Source organism: Astatotilapia calliptera, chromosome 14, assembly GCF_900246225.1.
Source record: "Astatotilapia calliptera chromosome 14, fAstCal1.2, whole genome shotgun sequence".
In the NCBI taxonomy this organism is placed as follows: Eukaryota; Metazoa; Chordata; class Actinopteri; order Cichliformes; family Cichlidae; genus Astatotilapia; species Astatotilapia calliptera.
In genome coordinates, this window is record NC_039315.1 from 34,819,211 (window position 1) to 34,828,049 (window position 8,839).

Consider the following 8,839-nt stretch of genomic DNA (forward strand, 5'->3'; position numbering starts at 1 on the left):
TGTCACACAGGAACTGGACTGAAAATCAGCTGCACATATTCATCAGTATGTGCAAACATATTATAGGTGTGGAATTCAGGACAGTACCATCAGAAGTTGATCCACTGTGCAAATGTCTGATTGGCAGTGGCTTCATTTTTCACTATGAACAAACTGCTAATGCAGCATCACAGGACGTCAGCCATGGATTGGCCTCCCCAGACCTCAACATTACTGAAACATCTTAACAGAGGATGGAAACAAAGGGAACCAACATCCAAGAAAAGAGCTGCTGCTGAAAACTTCCTCACAGAAAACACAAACAAGCTTGACTAAGAGACTCCAGGCTGTGCTGAATTATAAAGGTGGACTGACCTCCAGGGTCCTTAGTATCATATAAGCTCAGTTTGTGTCTTATATACTTTCCATTTATATAACAAAATATATAGAAAGGAGGGTGGTTTAAGATGTGTGTAGAGTTTTATTCATTATCTTTAGACAAACAAAGAAAGCACCATCCATTCGTCTCCAGTCTGTATGAAAAACAGGGGAAAGGTCAAATTAAACCTTTGAAATTCCTTTCACAATAAATCCATAAATAAACAAAATAAAACATAGAAAAGTCTTTAAACCCACTTTTCCATAAAGCTGTCAATAGGAAATGTTCCAGTAAACATGTCTGTGTTTCTGCTGTTTTCCTTTCATGCGTCCACAGCTGACAGGTAACCCTATTGGAGTCGCCATAGTGACGGGTGGCGTCTCAGCTTCAGCGTGTTGATGGGCACAGCCATGGTTACCACAGCTGGAGTTGGTATACGGCGAGCTGTGAGAGGACAGAGATGGAGAACGCACATTTAACTCTTTAACAGGAGATACGTTACGACTAACAGACGACTGCTGTCTACATGATGTCTTTGCAGCCCTTATGCTACATGTTACACAACTTTTCTTCATGCCAACAAGACTGAGGTGCCACATAGTCGACACATACAGCTGATTATGATGCATGTTTTACTATTGCTATGTTCACATCATCTGCTTGGCTTTATCACTGAAAGCCTGGAGATCCTCTGACGTGTGCATGGCTGATGTGAAGTATGATTAGTCCTACATGACATCAACAACAGAGGCAATGAAAGCTTTGTTGTTAACAGGTTGTAGGTAAAGTCAAATGTCTACTTCTACACTTGTGTTGGGTAAAGTTCTTCTCACTGCAGCAGATTTATATCTGTGCTTTCACAGGGCGTGATGTGGAGCTCAGCGCTGAGGTGCAGGTCTCCTTGGAGACGGCATCCTGGCTGAAATATTATCATGCTTCCAAAACATTTCAGCTTTTATTTTGAAAGAAACAAGACTTGAAAACGAATCCCCTTCTTCCTCTTTGTCTTTGTTCTTCAGAGGAGTGTCACCTGGACAAACTCAGGGCTGTTCTAGAGCCTTTCTTATTATTTGACTCCATAGAAATAAAACTGAATCGAATCAAACAAAAACTCCCAAACAGCTAAAACACTTTGCTTTATTCTCTTTTTTAACAAATACGTTGAAGTCCATCCATAACAACACAGCTGAGATCTCCTTTGTAATCAAGTGTTTACATCCTTTGTACAGATCTGCATACAAAACAATCATTTACGTCCCACAGAAGTCTAGTTACACGTAACTATACAAGCAGTGGCGTGTCTAGAAAATTTTTGTTGGGGGGGCCAGGTAGGGGCACAGATTTGGAGAAGGGTGGCAGATTTAATTGGCAGATAATGTTTTAAAAAAAAATTCTACCAACCCTTAACCATAATTCAATAATCCTATAAACCTAATAACCAAATGCACTTTTAACTCTTATTAGAATGAGATTTTAACCACTACGGTGCAAAGTTTTTAGATACTGCGTTGATAAAGTACAAGAGATACAATCAGTGCTTTGTCAGTGTTTACTCAGCATTCAAGGACAGCAATATTTGCATAGTATTTTTACTGACATGTAGTGCACATATGTTTTGGGCAAAAACATTTTTGAATATTAAAATACGAACATTTGTAGCAAACAATTGACAAATTAGCCAATGCCAATGCAAAACTTTATCTGCCTGTTAAAAAAAGAAGATAATCTTCTCACAAACTGGTGTTTGATTTTGAAACAGGAAAAAAGTGGGGAAACAACTGAAAAGACTAACATTTGAATGAAACCTGAAAGCAAGTAAATACTTTCTATGATGCCTTATGGTAAACTTTGGTAATATTGATAAAGAACAACACTGGCTGATGATGAAATACAGTCAGCTGGCATGGTGACACTGCCAGTATTAACCTGCAGGACTGGACTGGGACAAAAAAATTGGGCATTTTTACTACAGACCGACCCACCAGGTAGTAAAGCCATAAAGACTTTGACTGAAAACAAACCCTGTTGTGACAGTGATGTACACTGTCTTGTTGGTATATGTATGATTTCTATACATTTTACGTCAGATAAAAACTTTGGTTGTAAGATTTAGATAATTATTTAATAAAAACTAGTTATTTTAAATGAGAATAAGAAAGAAAAGTATTTCTTTGTGCCCCACCTCTCCCTGTTAATGCCCTACCTGGCCCCCTGGCAAAACTTTGCTAGACCCGCCCCTGCACAGTTACCAGCTGTCAGCTACATAAAAAAAAGGATCCTGGTGTTATTTGTCTCTCAGAAACAGTTCATAACTTCAACTCATTCATGTCACCTAAAAGGTAAACCTGTTTCTCCATCACCTGTTCAGCTCTGATGGTTCAGTAAGGACATCTCCTGGTTTCATCTTCATGTTTCCCTCTCACCACATATCTAAACAGACATCATGACCAGCAGCTTTACAGCTGTGGCTCCAGCAAACATCAGCTGATACTAGAAATTAATATTAAATACATTCTAACAACAGCTGATCAAGCTTAAACGTGCTGCTGTTGTTTAGCGCAACATCTGCTGGTTTCCTCTTTCTGGCGCAAAGTGGGCGATAAACAAGAGAGAAAAGCCGATCAGCTGATCATTGATCAGTTTCATGATTGAAGTAGCAACAGGAGAGGGAGGGGGAGAGAATGAGAGAAGAGGCAGCTGTGCAGCATAACGACAGAATAAATCCAGCTTTGTGTCTTTTTTCCATTCTAGCTAAAGTCCGGGACAAACTGCGTCTCTTCTCAGCTCAATACGAAACGTGTAATATTTTCTCTGAATGAGGGACCATTCCATTTTTTTAAGGAGCCGTTGGCAACTCTACTAACTAACCTTATGAATAAAATAAAGTTCACTATCAGTAACATCATAGCACCCACCCAGCTGTATAAAAACTCCGTCAAACTGGCTAGAACGCAGTATGAGTTATTGCAACTGACAGTAAAAAGTCAGCAACATGAAAATAAACTCCACCTAAACTTGGTTTATATCTGACCCAGATAGACTGCAGGTCATAACTTCTTACCTGAAGTTCAGTTCACCTGACACTCGGACTGGTGGCTGCCTCGGGTCTCTCCTCCTGCCTCCCCTTCCGTCATCCACCTTGTAGATAACCTGCTGTTAGTTTGGTATTTTGTCCTAATCCGCTTGCCGTACCTCCGTGTAGGTGTGTGTGTGTTTTGAGTGGTATAGGCGCCATTCCGTTATTGAATCCAAGCATGTAAGTTCTCTGCTGCTGTGCTGGTTAATAAAACCACTTTAACTGAGATTACTGCTTCATCATTATCATACTGGTGAACATACAACATGGTGTCAGAAGCGACGGAACACGTACTTCGTAGTTGACGGTGTTTTTTTTTTCCCCGTCTCAAGTCTATTTTGTGGGTGCGTTTTTTGTATCCGGACTGCAGACAACATGGCGGAAGGATTCAGGAGGCCTGACCCGCTTGTTTTCGATGGTAATGTTGCTGAAAATTGGCGCATTTTTGAGCAAGAGTATGACATTTTTATAGCGGCGGCACACTCTGACAAGCCAGCGCGCACACAAGCCTACATATTGCTCAACTTAGCAGGTCCCGAAGCTATAGAACGGGAGCGGTCTTTTGTTTACGCGCCAGAAGTGAGAGAGCCCGGCGAGGGAGGACGAGTCCTCATTCCTGCAGAATCGAAGGAGGATCCTGAGTGCCTCAAAAGGAAATTCAGAGAAACGTGCAGCCCTCAAACCAATGTCACGATGGAAAGACACAAGTTCAACACGCGGAATCAGAGGACTGGCGAGACTGTTGAATCCTATGTAAGTGATTTACGGATTAAAGCAAAAAGCTGCAGATTTGGTGATCTGAGTGAAGAACTAATAAGAGACAGACTAGTTTGTGGCATCAACAATGACAATTTAAGGAAAGTGCTACTGCGTGATAGTGATTTAACGCTAGCAAAAGCCATATCTGTCTGCCAGATTCATGAAATGACTGAAGAGCATAATAAAACACTTGCTTTTCCTCAACAATCTGCATCAAATGTTGATGTGCTCCAGCCCACATTTACGAGAAAGCACAGAGGAGATAACAAGAAAATACAAGGAGACAGGTCTGAAACACAGCATGTCACTAACTGTACTAACTGTGGGGGCGCTCATGCTGCAAAAAAGAGCAAATGTCCAGCTTTTGGGCAGCAGTGTCATGCATGCAAAAAGTGGAATCACTTTAGGAAACGGTGCAGAGCTGTTCGGCCTACCCAAAACGTAGCAAGACACAGAAAGTCAGTTCATCATGTGGAACCAGACCAAGCTGATGACAGCGGAGACGACACATTCTACGTTGATGGTGTAAATCTGCAATATGCAATCCATGCGACTGATGTGGATGTGGAACACAAAGAGGAAGTTTTTGTCACCGTGCAGATTAATGGGATTCCTGTTGAAATGAAGGTGGACACAGGTGCTAAATGTAATGTGCTTCCCAAGAAAACGGTTAACATTATAAGAGCAGATAAACAAATGAAAGCACACCCCAAGTCCGTTAACCTAGTAGCATTTGGAGGCAGTAAGATTCAAACCTCAGGTGTAATTAAGCTGCAGTGTTTTCTGCATGGGCAGCCACATGTGCTATCATTCTTTGTTATTAATGAAGATGTTCAGCCAATACTTGGACTATGTGCATGCAGAGAAATGGGACTTGTATCATTCAGCAATGACGTCCACCAATTGAGCATGTCTGCAGATGACCTGTCACAACAGCTTATCACAGAATACAGCGACTTATTTTCTGATGAGCTTGGGAGGTTGCCAGTCACCTATCGCATGACACTGAACCCAGATGTGAAACCAGTTGTTCGCCCAGCACATCGCATCCCTTTGGCCATGAAAGACAGGGTCAAGGCAGAGCTGGTCAGGATGGAGAAATTAGGCGTCATTACTCCCGTCTCAGAGCCGACGGACTGGGTGTCTTCCATGGTAGCCACCAACAAGAAGGGCAAAGATGAAATCAGGATATGCATAAATCCTCGAGATTTAAACACTGCTCTGAAAAGACCACACCATCCCATGCGCACAGTAGAAGAAGTGGCTGCAATAATGTCAAACGCTACTGTGTTCTCTGTTTTGGATGCTAAGAACTCTTTTTGGCAGGTGTCATTGGATCAAAAATCATCCATGCTAACCACCTTCAGCACTTGTTTTGGTCGTTTCAGGTTCCTCAGAATGCCTTTTGGTCTTAACGCTGCCAGCGAGGTGTTTCAGAGAGCCATGGAGCAGATATTCGCTGGGTATCCATGTGCCATCATTGTTGATGATATACTCATCGGCGGAAGAACCATGAAAGAACATGACGACAACCTGAGAAAAGTCCTTGACCGTGCCAGAGAAGTAAACCTGCGACTAAACCCATTAAAGTGCAAATTCCGGCTGAATCAGGTCAGTTATGTCGGACACATTTTCACAAGCGAGGGGCTTAAAGCAGACCCTTCCAAAACAGCCGCAATCAGAGAGATGCCAGTTCCAACAGATGTCCAAGCCCTGCAGAGGTTCCTGGGGATGGTCAATTATCTTGGAAAATTCATTCCAAACTTCAGCCATCTGTCAGCTCCTCTGCGACAGCTCACACACAAGGACAGCGAGTGGATGTGGGACACACAGCATCAGACTGCGTTCGAAGCACTTAAAGAGCACATGTCTAATCCACCTGTTCTGTCATATTATGATGTCAGCAAACCTGTGACACTAACGTGCGATGCATCACAGTATGGTCTTGGTGCAGCTTGCTTACAGGAAGGGCGACCTGTGGCATATGCTTCACGTACTCTGACAGACACTGAAACCAGATATGCTCAGATAGAAAAGGAGCTGCTGGCTGTTGTTTTCGCATGTACAAAGTTTCATGACTCCATTTATGGCAAGCCTGTGGTCGTAGAAACAGACCATCAGCCACTGGTCACCATACTAAAGAAACCTATTCACGCTGCACCAGCCAGATTACAGAGGATGTTGTTAAGGCTCCAAAAATACAACATCACCCTCACATATAAATGTGGAAAACACATGTATCTGGCTGACACACTGTCTCGTGCTCCCAACAGCTCCACTTTCCAGCAGCCTGAAGAAGAGGACAACTTTGATGTCATGACGGTGAGCTGCATCTCTTCTTCACGCCTGGAGGAACTTAAAGGACACACAGCTGAGGATGAGACACTGCAAGCGCTCAGCTCGTTCATCAAACATGGTTGGCCACAACGACTCCACAACCTTCCCTCAGCAGTTCAACCATATTTTCCTTTCAGGGATGAGCTGATTGTGGATGATGGCATCATTCTTAAAGGTTCCAAAGCTGTGATCCCAAAATCACTGCAAGGAGACTACATCACCATCATGCACAGAGGACATCCCGGCGTAGAAGCTACCAAGCGGAGAGCACGGGGGATCGTCTTCTGGCCGTTCATGTCAAGAGATATTGAACAAACAGTTACTTCCTGCTCGGTGTGTAACAGCACTAAACCTCATCAACAAAAAGAGCCCCTTCATCTGCATGAAGTTCCAGAGCTTCCTTGGTCAACTGTGGCTACAGATATCTTTGAGTGGCACTGTCAGCACTATTTAGTAGTAGTCGACTCATACTCAGGCTGGTTTGAGATTGACCTGCTAAAGGATTTGACATCAGCGACAGTCATCAAAAAGCTGAAAAGACACTTCTCAGTTCATGGTGCTCCACACACTCTGATCTCAGACAATGGCAGGCAGTTTACAAGCCAGCATTTCAAAGACTTCGCTTCACAGTGGGACTTTCAACATGTCACCAGCAGTCCAGAGTATCCTCAATCCAATGGGCTTGCTGAGAGAGCAGTGCGCAGTGCTAAACAGCTGATGGAGAAATCACACAGAGATGGCACTGATGTATTTCTCAACCTGCTGAACCTCAGGAATGTTCCACGTGATGTGAACCTGGGTTCCTCTGCAGAACGACTTCTATCCAGACAGACTCGAACTACGCTCCCAATCACAACGAAACTGCTCGAACCACAACACCTTGAATCTGAGAGAGTGAAAGCCCAACTACTCAACAAGAGACTGACTCAGAAGGTCTGTTATGACAGATCCAGCCGACCACTTCCACCTCTCAACGAAGGACAAGTAGTGAGGTTACAGACCCCACAGGGTTATGACCGCACAGGTGTGGTAAAGGAACTTTGTAAAGAACCTAGATCCTACCTGGTACAGTCAGATGGAAACACTTACAGGAGAAATCGCAGACACATATTGCCTGTGTCTGAGCCTGTTACTGTTCAGAAAGACACTGATCATCATCATTATGATGGACTGCAGGTTGTGGGTGAAAACAATGATGTAGAACAGTTTAAAGACAGCACTCATGTTGAGAGCTCTTCTGATGTTTTGCATTCTCCAAGACCTTCCAAGAGTGATGGTGTTTACAGGACACGCTTTGGTCGTGTGTGCAAACCAAATCCAAGATATAAGGATTAATTGGGTACTAGTTAAAACACAGAACATTTTCAGGTTTGATGTTTGAGCCATCAGTAACTGATGTCAATGCTTCAAGTTAAATTCTGTTTGAGGTGATTTTCAGTAGTAATCATATTTAACTTTATACAGCAAAATGATATTCTTGTCATGTTTATTTCTTCCATCTGGTTGCAAATTTAAATGTTCCTAAGGGTCAGCGTATGTCACCTTTTATGCTGTGATTATTATTATTCAGTATGCATTAAACTTTATGTCCGGTTGGGGATGTACTAAAGAAGGGGGATGTAGATAACCTGCTGTTAGTTTGGTATTTTGTCCTAATCCGCTTGCCGTACCTCCGTGTAGGTGTGTGTGTGTTTTGAGTGGTATAGGCGCCATTCCGTTATTGAATCCAAGCATGTAAGTTCTCTGCTGCTGTGCTGGTTAATAAAACCACTTTAACTGAGATTACTGCTTCATCATTATCATACTGGTGAACATACAACACACCTGTTGCCTCTGTGGAAGCCCCGTCATAGCCACCACCAAACAACGGAGTTATTTCTACACATCGACCTGCATCTGGCCAATCCACCACCTCTCATTGTTCATGCCATTACAAAAAAAAAAAAAAATAAGTCACCGGGCATATGCCCGGTATGCCCGATGGCCAGTCCAGCTATGTTCCGTGGCTCAGGGGGGGTAGGGAAGCGTATCTGTAACCGGAAGGTCGCCGGTTCGATCCCCGGGCTCTCTGTCCTGGTCGTTGTCTCCTTGGGCAAGACACTTTACCCTGCCGCCTACTGGTGTTGGCCAGAGGGGCCGATGGCGCGATATGGCAGCCTCGCTTCTGTCAGTCTGCCCCAGGGCAGCTGTGGCTACAACTGTAGCTGCCTCCACCAGTGTGTGAATGTGAGAGTGAATGAATAGTGGCATTGTAAAGCGCTTTGGGTGCCTTGAAAAGCGCTATATAAATCCAATCCATTATTATTATT

The 8,839-nt window shown here is 43.4% G+C and overlaps 1 long non-coding RNA gene across 1 annotated transcript; it reads right to left on the reverse strand.

Annotated features, from left to right (window-relative positions):
* Positions 1-440: 440 nt before the first annotated feature.
* On the reverse strand, positions 441-1,623 carry LOC113036428 (uncharacterized). The gene is made up of 2 exons (XR_003274454.1): positions 616-1,623; positions 441-512 (listed from the first exon to the last, which is right to left on the reverse strand). It is a non-coding gene; the product is annotated as an uncharacterized LOC113036428 (long non-coding RNA).
* Between the last annotated feature and the right edge of the window lie 7,216 nt (positions 1,624-8,839).